This window comes from Synchiropus splendidus, chromosome 1 (genome assembly GCF_027744825.2).
Source record: "Synchiropus splendidus isolate RoL2022-P1 chromosome 1, RoL_Sspl_1.0, whole genome shotgun sequence".
Lineage (NCBI taxonomy): Eukaryota > Metazoa > Chordata > Actinopteri > Syngnathiformes > Callionymidae > Synchiropus > Synchiropus splendidus.
The window spans coordinates 66,391,889-66,406,468 of NC_071334.1; the positions used below are offsets into that span (position 1 = coordinate 66,391,889).

General features: G+C 40.7%; 1 protein-coding gene across 2 annotated transcripts in view; it reads left to right on the top strand.

Moving 5' to 3' along the window:
• Positions 1–14,580, top strand: part of LOC128748178 (gamma-aminobutyric acid receptor subunit gamma-3-like) — a 103,160-nt gene that overhangs the window by 19,749 nt on the left and 68,831 nt on the right. The gene's annotated exons all lie outside the window — the stretch shown is intronic.

A 14,580-nucleotide genomic window follows, 5' to 3' on the forward strand; every position in this document is an offset into this window, starting at 1 on the left:
GGATAACTACTGAAAAAAGCAAGCAATTGTTTGCTTGTTTTTTTGAGTTTTTTTTTTCTCAAACAGACCGACAGACAAAAAGACGCTTTGTTGATATCTATGATAAAACGTGTCAATATGAGAGGGAATTCTGAAAAAAGTCACAGTAGATCATGTGACCCCTTTGAAAATTAAATTGTCCAACCCATAGACTCAGACAATAATATTGAGACATAGATAAACAGTAACATAATGATATGTTTTGTCCTACACAACACAGGATTGTAAAGTTGCTAGGACTGGAAATAACCCATTTGATTAGAAATGACTTGTTTAGTCTTGTCTTGAATATTATATTATTATTATCTGCCCACAGTGGAGCTGAGAAGGTGTTGAAATTCACCCAGAACTCCAGTAAACCATTTTGGATGAGGTCTTCTGCAGCTAGCGTGACAGCCCTACAATTTCCAACTGCCGAATGTTTTGAAATTGCTAGTTCTTATGTTCTGCTCTGTATCCTGGGCAGACATTCAACATAGGAGTGGTGATCGCCTGAGTACTATGTACTCAGGTGATGCCAAATATTATGAACAGATTTCAGAGTATATATTTTTGGGATATGCTCTTCATACGGTTCATTACATGGTTATATATTTGCGATGGTCCGTATTACCATCTGTAAGCTCGAGACACCACATAGCCACGGCCAAATGTTCTCGGCTGCCTGAAAAACGACAAAGATGCATGTCTTAAATGTCTCATCTGACAAATTCAAATATGGTTTGATCAACTCTGTTTCATTGCTTGCTGAAGAAAGCGTAAAATGAAAGCTAAAATGAGTAATAACAGAGGCGATCTGATCCCTGTGTTCCTCTGGGCAAGGGAGTTTATCACGGAAGGCTAAGCTTATTGTGATGTCATGGGTACATGTTGGACGGCCTGAATCAATCTGACCACACATTTAAAAGTGACAGAAATGAATACAATCTTACCCCACATTGCACAGTGACCCAGAAAGCATAGCGGAGGAGCGCTGACTCCCTGCTGTATTGCAATAGCTTTCCACCTGGGCAACCATCTCAAGGTTTTACAGCTGTGTTTACCATGGTTGGTTGTTAGCAATAAAAGTGATCAGATGTATCTGTCTGACATTTCTAACAGGCATTGAAAATAAAAAAATAAAAAAAAAACTGTGTGGTTCACACCTGTCCTTCGACTGGCCGGTGACTGACAGCCATTCAAGTAACCACCATTCTGGTGATATTACATTTGAGGCTAGAACTCAAACTGTGTTGGAAGCTACAGAGCAGTCAGCAGATCACTCTTAGCTCTTTCATCAAGTCCATAAGTATCGTCTCAATAGTATATGAAATGAAACCTACAACATGTCTTTGTACTTTAATGTAATGGTATTTACCTCCCACCTTTATGGGAACAAAAGTAATTCGACAACATCAGCTTCTTTTGTTGGTATACCTCATTATCCCATTTACAAGGACCACAACAAGCTGGCTGCAGAATCAAACAAACCCACACAGGAGAGAGCAAGAACATCAGGTGTGGCCAAATCAATGTTCAGAACATTCTTTAAAAGCTCAGTTTGGAGGAAACGGAAATGAAAGGCAAGGTGTTTGTGGGTCAACAGAGAGGTCTTCAGCAGACAGACCTCATTTATTGCTGCTCCAACCACCTCCACTAACTTCTCTATAAAACAACATGAGATGAATTTGAGAGGCACATGCACATTTTTATCTCCCTTGTCCATCCAATAAAATTAAACTGCTTTCTCCGTCTGAGTCTTGTCATGGAGGGTCACCAGGAGAAGCCACTCCATCAAATGAAATCACATTTGTTTATAAGCGCTAGACTCGGTGAGCAAATACGTTCAAGCAGTAAATACGCCGCTTTGAATTACCCCTGTTGACGTGCACAAAACAATCAGAGGGGTTTTTCTGCTGTCTGCGCTCAAACCCGGCACTCACCCAGAATTAATGTCGGCATTGTTTACTTCTGCCGATCACACAGTCTGAAAGTTTTTCGAATTTAATCTTAACTTTCTAAAATCTCATCTTATCCTCGGCTGCAGAGCCGCTGTCAAGTTGCTGAGCCAACAGTTTTGGAAGACAGCTCTGAACTGCCCCAAGAAGGCCGCATGAGCCGGGTGCTGCGGCGGCAGAAAATCCCAGACCAGGAAGAAGGTGCATCGTAATCCCTTCACCTGGTCTAAGGTAAACTGTAGCTCATGAAAAATTCACCTCATATTCCCCTCGATTCTATGTTCCTCACTGGTTCATAGCTGCAAAAAATCCGCATCATTATTCTGTCTTTTTTAATAAATAAAGTTTCAGTCGTATTTGTTTATACTCTTAGCGTGAATGGAAATAAAGGACACATAAACTGTTAGCCAAGTTTTCCGTTTGGTTTATTTCTGTAGCCATGAACTCTTGCTGAAGAACAAGAATGTGCTTGAGGACTCGAGAGACTCGTCTGATCCGATGCTTCTGAACATCAAGTAGTTTGTTGAGTTGGAAGGGAATCTTGCTTCTTTTAAGATGTTTAGCCATTATTTTTATTTATTAAAAAAACCAAATAAACCTTACACATTGACATACATTTTCTCACTACTTCAGAAACATAAGGAAAATTTTTACATTTTTGTTTTTAACAGAGGGGCACATTTATTTGTCATTCTTTGTTTGCATTGCTGATCGTAGAGCAACTTGCCTTCACTTCTAGTCTATAAGGGTACCAGCGATATCCCTAATTTTACAGCATTGAGCGATTCATTTTTTGGAAAATGATTCTATCTACCGAATTTATCTACCACAGCCATCCACTGCACGCAGCAGCAAACATATTGTAGTGTCACAGGAGTGAGGTGTTAAAGAACTGGCAGATGTGCAGCTTACCAAAACCGAATTACCACTCCCTATCCAGTCGTGATGCGTTCATGGACTGCAGGAGACACGTGTCCGTCCGTTACCATATCATCATCTTGGAATTACAGGATTACAACGTTGTAGAGGAATGCAATATTTTACAGAGCTGAAGTCATGGAGCGACTACAGTTATATATATTTCGCCCCAACACAAATCTCGCCACCCTGCTCACCACAAAGCATAGGACGTTCAAAAACCAGAGATATAATACGCTGAGCCAGTGACACTTGTCAGTAGGGTCGGATGATTATAGCAAAAATGATCATCGTGATTATTTTGATTCATATCATAATCATGATTATTAAAATGATTATTCAGCGATTTAGGATTTTGCTGTTATTGAACTTTCAGACTTTATTGATCAATAAACCGCAATAAAACAATGCTTAAAATATAAATAATAATGGAGCAGTTTATTTAACCTTCGTCATGTAGGTTAAATAAACACCGATCTGTATGGTCTGGCTTTCGTCAACAGTGGAGGCAGGAGACAATATTTCGTGATGAGGTTGGTGTTTCCGATGTTGTACGCTGTTAATTCACATTCCAAGCTTTTCTAGTCATTTTTCACTGCTGTTGTGACTCAGAACGCTGGATGAGCGTCTGCTCCTCAGAGGTTCTGATGGTGAAAACCTTGCCGCCGTTGTTCGGACGACTGAGTCGGGAGCTAACAGTGGCTAATATTAGAGTCCCCCACGACGTGTAAACAGAGGCTCCAGCTCTCTCGCTGACAGGCAGAGCTTCGCAGTGAGGGGCTCCCTCTGTGTAGCGGGCTCACTGTGTCTTCCAGAATAGCTTCCCAGGACAAGGCATGGTGCAGCACCTGGGTGCATCGGGACAATCGTTTCTTGACGATTATCACATCTTCATAATTTTAGAAAGACATTATCATAATCCCAATAAAAAATCGATTCACTGACCAGCACTACTTGTCAGATACATCAGCAGCTAGGCAGTAACTCCGGACACGTTATTGGTGTTGTTCTGTTGTACATATAAAGAAATAAGAAATCGGTGCTCCGGCTGAAACCAGTCGCCACCAAAGTCAATGGTCTCTATACTGAATTTGTTGCAGGCTTTACTTGAGACTTCATTTTGTTTGTGTGACAAGAATCTGAGGAAATCAACCAAATGTAACTCAGTTAAATATTATTGCTCTTTGGGGCAGTAAACATCACCTGTGTCGAAATAATTTTAATGTCTCGGCATCTGCCTGATTGCAGCTGATGTCCCTCTCAGCAGTGCACATGGCGCCCTGCGCGTCGTTCTGGAAGCCAGTTGCTGTTCTTTTTGCCTCTTGAAGCACTGCAGGGAAAGCATTCAAAGAGCCATGAAACACATCTCTTGTTTACCAAAATACAAGACAGTATGGAGTCATGTGGACGTCATTATTACTTTCGTTTATGAAGCCAAATCTCTGCAGACGAACACGTCACGTTTCATGAGCACACAGGGATCTGCCAGAGAGCAGATGAAGCTTTGCAAGTGTGTGACGTCTCCCAAACAAATAGAACACTTGGACGACTACGGCTCCACAAGAGCTTGCGCGAGGCTCCAGCCACTCGCTTGTAGATCCACCTGCTCTCGTAGCTCAAAAGTTACATGTCTGTGCCAAAAGTTCCGCTGCCAGAGCCGAAGACGGCGCTGTGTCACAACCAACACAGGTGAGATCGGCATATTGACCGACAGAAGAAAAAAATGCCCCACTTGATGTGAATTCAGGCTTAAATTTGCACTAGATTTTGAGAAAGGACTATTCACAAATACTCCGTTAGCATTGTAAATAAGAGTAGTTACAAACTCATTATTTAAATCTTAGCTGTTGCCCCTCCATAACTACTTCTTCTATAAATAACGGCTATAAATGAGCCAAAGATGAATTCACATCTGTCAAGTCTTTCAAGATTTTGACTGTCTTGACCTGTCTTGTCTGTGCAATCGTGTTGTTTGTGAAACAGCGCCATCTGCTGCTCTAGTGGTGGAACTTATGGCACAGACACGTGACTTATAGCAGCTCAAGAGCGTGTGAATCTACAAGCAAGCAGCTGGGACCTGAAGGCGAAGCCGTAGTTCTATTTGTTTGCGATACACACATGTGAAGCTGCATCTTCTCTCTGGTAGATGCTTGTAAAACGTGCCGTGTTTGTTTGCGGAGAATTAGCATGATATTGGCCTCATAATAATTTTAATAACATATCAATAAGTGACAAGAACCCATCTATGATGAGTCATGAAAAAGCAACTTCAGAAGACACTAATTGTTTTTTATCATTAAAATTAAATATCACTTTGTAATGGGGGACAGTTTTGCAAAAGATGAATACAATATCACAGCAAACCACCAGCTGATGCTTTCACTTAATATCATGAATGATTCTTTGATTCCACCAAAAACGTCCCTCGCCACACATCAATAACAGCTCTCTTCCATTCCACGTCAAACAATGCAATGTGAATATCGCGACTCGCAAGATGTACAAAACTGCAACATTTGCCATTGGTGCACGACGACATGGGAATCATCGAATTGAAGAAGAACATCTGAAGAGAAACATCTTTGTCATGGACTAGGATGACGGTGCTAGTGCATTATATGATGTTCTCTCCTCATAAACTGACGCACATATAACGGTGGAGGCGGAACTGGAGATTCAGTTTTTAACCACAGTTTGCAATTACACTCCTTTACCACTGGCGGCGCCAAAAACAAATTTTCCAAAAATGGTTAGTGCTGCTTACAGTAAATATTCCCCTCCTTTGTTTTGTCGATGTCATTTGTGCCATTTCATGATCGGTGAATTTTTATGAATTGTTTTGTTTTTTAGACATGTGGGTTAGTTCTTAGTTCTTTGGGTATCAAACCTCCATACAGCCTACCCCTCTCTTCGACTGACGGAGCTTCATCTGACTGACTGAATGGGTGCTCTATTCTTCAACATGTTGAATTCTTGGTGATAAATTGCAAAGTCTGGTCTGAGTGCACTGATGTCATTTGACATTTAACTTATCTTTCGGATGATTTGTTTAGCCAGCACCGTCGCGCACAAGTTTTTTCACGAATCAGGTCGTTGCCTGGTTCTGTGTTTCTCCTTGCTTCTGAACAATTTGGATATATTTTGGTAATTGTGTGTGCGTAGGCAGCAGAAGTACGAGAACAGGGAGAGGAAAAAGGATCTTTCCCAGGTGGAGTCTGCTGCAGTCACATAAATAAAGATTAACTGTCAGAGGCTGTGGGAGACAATTCATGTCCACACCTTTGACACAAATGATATCTGGTTGTTGTGTGCATCATATTTACTGCCACAGTTGTCGCAAAGCATGAGCGACTGAAATCTCTCATGCTTTTCCTGTACAAAACCACACAAAATGGAGGCTTCTCATTTTCACTAACGCTGCGATCATATGTCAAGATTGGTCTGTATATTTACTGTAATTCATAATACAATCCAGTTTCCGTTGCAGTAGCAAAGCCCTTTTTAGCTATATGCTTTGGTGGCGTCATTTCGTCCCATTTCACAACACATTAAAGACAGGATGAACGATGCATTTCAAAATGACTGTTTGAAATTGAATAGTACCATTTTTTTTTTCATGTTTAAAAGCTCCACGTTTTGAATGCAACAAACTAATTTTCCACCCTTTAAAGCAATGAATTTGCTATGATGCTTCCAAACTACTATTTATGGTTTCCAACTATAAGCTAAATGACGGTGGAAGGTATTGAAGTTTATTATTCAAGTGACCAATATATAGATTTTGGAGCCATTTTATAGTCAATTTTTAAGATGTCAGCAGAAAATGTTGCTGATCACAATGAAAGCTGGCGATACACCAAAATAAAAAATTGTGGCTGAAGCCAAATACAAATGAAACATGTGGCCACTACTGAATATGACTTATGTTTTTTTTTTTTTTTTTTTTTTTAATATCATAAATCACCCAGAATACAAGTTTAAACATGTTCCTTTTTCAAAGAAGGTAAATATTGATTGAATTGTCTGACATTTAAAAAAATATTTTTATTAAAAAAGAAATCCTTAAACAAAAATAAACACACATCAAATGAATTATTGTCCGTCTGTCACAGGCTTACAGTTCAGTAACTAAAGTAGAATAATGGAAACGGAAGGCTCTAGATTATTTGGTGAATAAAGATTTGTTGACTGTAAAAGGGTACATTTGGTTATTTGGTTTGGGCTGACCCCTGTTTTTCATTCATTCATCTGCTGTATAGATTCATAAAGTACAGGCAGCAGCAGATTACCAAAAGGCGATACAGGCGACTAAGCCATTGTGCAACATTCCTTGGTTTGGCTGAGTCAGGAGGAACATCTGTTTCTTGGCCTCCCTCCATTTTTAGCAGATGGTCATCTTGTAATTCAGGCTGCGGCTGACGAAGTGACTGATGCGCAACGCGACGTCAACAGAGCTGCCTCCAAGCATGAAGGAATTTGCGAGTTGTTCTCTTGATCATCTCCATTGTTCCATTATTTTCCTTCGGGTGATTCTTGCTGACCAGAGTGACCGACCCGAATTTTGACTGGTTGTATGGCGCCAACATGGCAGACTTAAAGTGCTGCTTGTGGTGAATACGGAGGTCAGTGAGGAGATTTTTACGATGCGTCTCCATCGTTGTAAACATTTTCTCAGTTTGACATGAAGTCAAACAGGAATCCGAGCAGGAAGTTTGATACAGAGCGTGAGTAGACATTGTGATAATGGTGCTCACACTGCTTCTAAGTTATTAGCAAATCATTATCCAGATTATTTGCACATGCTTCTGTTCTTAGAGTGAGACAAGAGTTGGTGTGAGCAAAGTGTCCACAGCAACGCAATAAAAGGTTCAGTCAGTTCTAAATCCCTTCCATCGGACCATCAGTCAGCTTTATCCTCGAACGCCATGAATTCTATTCATCAAACAGTTGAGACAACATCTGCTTTGGTAACCGACATGATATTCAGCCAACTGCCTCTGTGAGCGCGATGTGATTAAAATGTTCATATACTGCATAATTGTGTGAGTCATAACCCCTGGGTGGTGTGTAACAGCAGAGTGATACCTGCAGCATTGGCAGTTCAAAATTTGGGAGTAGTCCTCTGGGATTGGTGCATTGCGTTTGTGTTCATCACAGATGACAATGTGTAACGCATTAGTCATTCTGCTGGGCCACACAGCCATAAAAGCCCTTTCTTCTTCACGGAGACCCACGGGGTAATTTGGTAATACAGATGGGGCCTTACTTTCTTCTCTCCGAAGCGACATGAGGAGGAGGATAAGGAACAAGAAGAGGTGGGAGAAAAAAAAAAGCATGATCTCGGAGGCTCTCCATCACGATTATCACCCTTGAAATGGAGGCCCGGAGATGAACACATATAAAGGACATGTTTTATCACTGTGTCGCCACCACTCACCGAACTGCACCAACCCTTCAGTCAACTCATGAAGCAATGTATTTTAATCAGGTTGTTCTAGAGTGTTTTGAGATTTAACCTTGCTCTTAAGGTGGAATACACGGAAAGCTTCAGATAAACACTTCACTGTATGCCTGATCTCTATATACTTTTCCATTCTGAAATGTGTATGTTCAGTGTTGCAGCAGACTGTCAGACTTGAGAGAGATTATTTTTCAATACTGTAAAAAATTCTCTCAACAGCAACTTGGTAAAAGTCTGTTGAGGTCATATTTGAACATTCATCATGTACTCACTCAGTCTAGAACACGGTCAGAGTTACTGGTTTTCAAGCAACACTTAGCTGCCATGTTGGTTGCTTCAGTTTCCCCCCGTTTTCTGTTTTCCAGTGTGTCCTGCAGCGCTTTATAGCCATTCCAAAATCTTGTTTTCAAACCCAAATAAACATACATTTGAGGCAACTGTATATCAAGGCCTCGTTGCTCCATGCAATGCTAATTGTGGTTCGTCGCTAGCTGAGACAGAGCTGCTCTGTGTCTCTCCTCTGAGGTTGTAGATGCTGGATTAACATCACCAGTGTGATGGATGTAAATTGTTGCACTAAGACTATTTTTGTGTTGAATTACAACCTTATTGAGAGTCGACTAGTCACAACAATTTTAACAATTTGTAACTCTTGTAAAGAGTTAAGTACTGTTTTGAAACTAAACATTTTAATTGCTCAAAATGTGGTTTGAATTGGTTTTTTTTTTGCCCCGTTGACAAACGGATTAGTGGATGATAGTCAACTCAGTCTGCTAGTTGTTGCAGCCCATTGCATGAAAGGCATAGTGTCTTCCTGAAGAGTAAATAACACGACAACACTTATTGTGTAGCTATTCAGGGCATGAGATTGGGATATTCATGCATTAACCGCAACTGTGGAGGGAGGTTAATTTGTTTGTGATTCTCATTTTTTCCCAAATCGTCCAGCCATCATGTCAGTTTTTCCAAACAGAAAGAAGAAAACATAATAGCAATATCCGTCATTGGATGTCAAAACCTTAAAAACCTTTGTTCTACTCCTGTTCTTTTTTTTCTTTTTTGGGGGGGGGTGGATATAAATGTTTTATATGAGTAACTTGACTTTTCTTGTCAGTTCACAACTGTATAGCCATGTGAACATCTAAAAGAAACAGCACACACGTTATTTCCTGCCCATTGTTCAATCATTCAGTACAAAGTGGCTTCTCAGCTGACCCAGTTAGAATCAGTAAAACCCCGCCTGGACTCTCTTTTTAACTCAGAAGGCAGCGTCATATCTCCATAAAATATGGAGATTTACAGTCTCATTGTCTCACAGATCCTGTTTCGTGTCAATTAAGGATAATTCCTTTATGGGTGTCCCAGTTTCAAATTTATGGATTTCACCCTTTTTTTTTTTCCACTGAAAATAGATCTCATGGGAAGGGCAGACGCTCACCAGGTTTTCTCCTGGTGTTCCCTCCTCATTGTCCTGAAGATATTTCTGTTGCAGCTTATTTGAATATGGCTCCTCTGTGTGTATCTTGGGGGTTTCCCAGTTATTTTCCAGGCTTTTCTGTTTCCTGAATCACAATTAATGAGTTTTTTTTTTGCGACAATTCTCGCACGATGATGGAATATCACTGTGGCCTTCTCTGTGCCAAACTGTTCTGATTGGAGATGATGTGTTTCTGGATGAACATGCTGTCTGGTGATGCTGTGGCCGTACGCCAGGAGTACTGAGGAGACCATGTTATGACTTGAGAGTGTAGCACTGGGACTGACGCTCTTGGTTGAAGTCCATCAATCCCAGCGTTTGTAGAAACCAATTGGGATCAATCCTGCATTGCTCACTATAGAAGCTGGCCAGGAATTGTCACTGTACTTAATTCTATTATTTTCTTTTTTACTTTACTGAGTTTCAATGCCAAGCTCAAGGTGTTTTAATGCCAAGTTTATGTCAGCACTTTTGTTTTGTCAGATGAGATGTCAGTCATCCAAAGCAATTTAAACTGGATCAGCAGTTCCACACTGGTTTCTTTGCAGGCCAACAGTCATAGAGAGTTGATGCTTGTGTCCCTATAGCTGAGAAGAGAACATGCCTGTGGCCAGTGTTGGTCATCTTTCCTTTAAAAAGTAATGAGTTACAGTGGCAAATTACTTCTCCCACAAAGTAATTGAGGTGGTAACTCAGTTACCTCACTGTAAGAGTAGTTACTCAGCAGAGCACTGTAATGTTATACACTAAATGATATTATCCTTAATGTCAAATGTGTTAGATTAACATCTATAATAAAGATGAACTTATTGAAAAATAAAAAACGGAACACAATATTTAAAACATGTAGCCATTGATTTGAATACATTTTTTTTTATGATTGAGATATAAAAATAGGAACCTTAAATGACTAGAATATTGACTTCAAACATTGTAAGTAACAGTATAATTATAAAGTTAAATAAACTCATAGATAGATATCACCCTGTTCACAGTGTACAGTAATGAGGCACCCACTATCCTCAAAACGTCACACATACAGAGCTTCTATCTGTCCACATTAAGACTGGGTTCTGCGTTAATATGGAGTACAATGTATCTCTCAGGCAGGGAGTCAGTCGCTGGAAAGCATAGACTTTGAATCGCACATGACACTTGCCTGCTGCACTTGATGCTTGACATGAAAATGGTCAAATAAAGAGGAAACTTGAGGAATGGCTCGGACAGTCCATTTAATTATTGCACTCAAAATCTGTTACTTGAATGCTGCACTCTTTACCGTAGACTCGCGATCTCGCCGGAGTGTGGTAACGACAGGCAGGGTTTGCACGGTGACTTTTCTTGCTGTTATTTGATGGTTACGAGTGACTGGTGAGGTTGCTAAAACTGGTAGCTGAAGTCAAGTCTTTTGACAACACGTTCTCACTCCTCCAGTGTCTCATAGGGACTATTTTCAACTGGACTTTTGCAACCTTGAATAACACAGCAGTCAGACATGTGTGTGGCATTTTGACACATTTGGTGTCAGTTTCCTAGTGCTGTGGGCAGTAAGTCGTCAGTAAAAGAAAGACGTAGGTTGAGGTTGTGCCATGGAACAACGCTCCATTTCCTCTTTGCGGTCATTGATGTCACTTGGCATATATAGCACCTCACTGTCATACAATGTGAAATGTATACTGAGTGACAAGTACCAAGTTGAGCCAGTGATGAGAGATTCTAATTGTCAGCCGGATTTGTGAAGTAGCTCCTACCTTTGGAACACCACACTGGAAGGGAAACATTCCACTTTGTTGCAACACCTATGAACTATCATGCAATGTGCATTGGACGCAGAAGTCCACTCAAAATAGTAGCTGTTTGATGCCATTGGAGTGAGAATGTGTTGCCTTTGAAGAGATGCTATAAATGTAATTTTGTCCTTCAAAATATTTATTTATTTTTTTGTTGACATTGTTAAAAACAACAAAAACAAACCAGAGGGCTTTGTGAAAGGAGATTCATTTACTCCCATCTCACTCCTCTCAAAATTGAAAGTGCCCTCTTGTCCCTAATTGTGCAGTTGGTGGAGCAGAACATGTTGGAATAGAATCAAGGCCTCCCAGCAGACCTTTACCGAAACTGTGTGCAACAGCGGCCCAGCACAGCAGCTCCCCAGGGACATCACACACAGATGTGCACCAAAGTTCCCATACTCGTTCTTGAGAGCGGCAAAAATTGTGAAGTTGCTGATAATTAAACAATGCATGAGGCGTTTAGTGTTGACGAGCCATAAAGAACAGCGGAGATATGGGACATGGAGTAATTATAATTCGCCTCATTGGTGCACATTAACGTGCGTTTTCTTTTCTGTGGATGATATGCTCCTATATTTAATTTCATTTTTAACTATCTCAGAATAAAGAGTCAGGAAAACATGACAACAGTATAAATACTATCCTGAACACAAATTTGTAACTCTGAAGGTTTCACATCGGCATATTTATGAAATCCAAGACATATAATCCAAGACATATGTAGAAAGTGAATGGATACAAGACGCCGCATCGTTTGATCATCAAAACATCATATGTTTCGCACACACTGCATTTGCGAACATCCAGTGCGCTGCTCGCTCACTTGCTCACTTGACAGTCTCACGGTCTTGTGCTTTGTCAGCAAACACCACCGCTTTACTTTATTTACGTCTAATTTGGGTTCCACATGACTCATGAGTACCGCACATCCCAGGACTGAAATAAGGGAGACTTTGCTCTGGGTGCATTCTGCTAAACGCTTGCATGCTAACTGGCTACAGGTTTTCAGCTGAAGTCTCAGACTGCTGCTCTGTGAGCTCACTGCAAACTGTGGAATGGACATCCTAAGGCACATCTCCTGCCTGTCACCAACATACAGTGAGTCTATTCAACAGTTAGCAGCGAACCCGCAAAGCAGCTGATTGTGAAGATTTCCGCTGAGAACATGAAGCTCATACTTGGATCAGTCACCGGCTTTTAGCCTTTCAGGGGGGCGTCTAAACTGCAAACCATAAAAAAATGGACGCCCTCCTGCATTCACAGCAGGACGCCCTGAGTCTCCGATTATTAGTGCCTGTATACTGCCCCACTTATAGTGTCATCACACTAGGTTCCACGAAAAGTGTGTTTCCGCCCGGTAATGATGCCGAATATGACCAAAATTCACAATTTTCCAACACTTTTGCAGGCGTAGCTCGCTGTTCGCGGGCACCGTATTTGTTTACTACCGCAATCTCACGGTTATTCACATCTCGAGAGTTGCCACACTCACGACATGGAAGCGCATTGTGTTTGATGGGATGTCTGACACTAATGACAGGGGGAAACTGCTGGTACTTTCCAAAGTTTAAAAAATCTTTTACAAAACCAACTCAATACAGTCTTTTGGTGTTTTTTTGGCCACAAAACCCACTACTGCCGCTCCCCAGTGTCGTGCTCTAGGAACTGTTCTGGGAAGTGGAGGATCTCACAGCGCTTGCCGAATGCGGGCATAATGTATTTGTAAAATCTACTGTTCATATAGAGGATATATAGCCTGTCACACTAGCCATTCTTCGGTCATATATAACTGATGGATGACACACAGTATGGCCCCATTAATGAACAGCGTTCACTTTTTTTAAGAGTAAAACTTCATACTGACGCTGTAGCTTCGTAACTGCAGTACAACAACAAAAGTCAATATTGCCTTTCTCAATCTGGTCCCTCACTGGTTGGTCAGAAACAAAACTTCCGGGAAAGCATTTCCCTAGAACTGCACTTAACCTCCCAATGGAGGTTATGCCGTCGGTCAGTGAGATGGTTCTCTCCTCTCTAGCTGCAAATGCTCTTAAATGGAGTGTGCTGGATGAGAAGGGAGGCTGTGTTTGTGGACGTACATGAATGAGGAGTGAGTTTGTTTTTGCTCTCCGTCAGAACGTTCTGACTTTAGTTTGCTCGGAGTGCAGAAAAATCAATGATCCTCTCATTGGCTTCTTAATTATACTTTGTTACGGATCACTTTTTTTTAGCAAAATAACAGGAATTTCAACAGCGAACACCATTTCTAAATTGTCAAATGGTTTTTAGGTCATCTAATTTTGATCTCTTTTTATTGTTTGCAAGGGTAGTTTGAACTTCTTTAATGATATTGCTTTACACTCTTTAAATGAAATTCACAGACTGATGGTATAAAGAATGATCAAAAGGCTATGCATGTCCAGGAATTCATCACATACTGTCACATATTGTTTTTCCGGTATCTCCAACCTTCCTGAGCGATACTGAGGAGCGACTAGCATAAAGCACTAGCGTGTTACCATATTGTTTCCAAATTTCTCATGTCCAGTGTAAACCTCACACGAATGAGGCTTTTGATGTGCCACACTTCTCATGTGCCTCCTGGCAGTTGGCAGCCCTGTGTAAGCATCAGTAACCAGTCCTTGGTGTCATACTTTGTTGAGAGTATTAAACTTGTGTTTTTGATGTTTAGATGAGCACTTCATCGAAAAAAATAATAATAATAATCAGGAGAGATATAAATATTTTATATTGTCACGCAAAGAATCCAAATACATTTCAGAATCGGTTTGTTATAAATAAAATTGTCATAAATGTATTTCATTTGTGAGAAATACAACAGTATATGGCCAAATGTACTGCATTTCTATGCAACCAGTGTTTGCAATGTTATGAGAGCCACTGAAAAAAGGATTCTTTTTAACTAACAGCACTCCACTTTCGCTGCATTGAAAA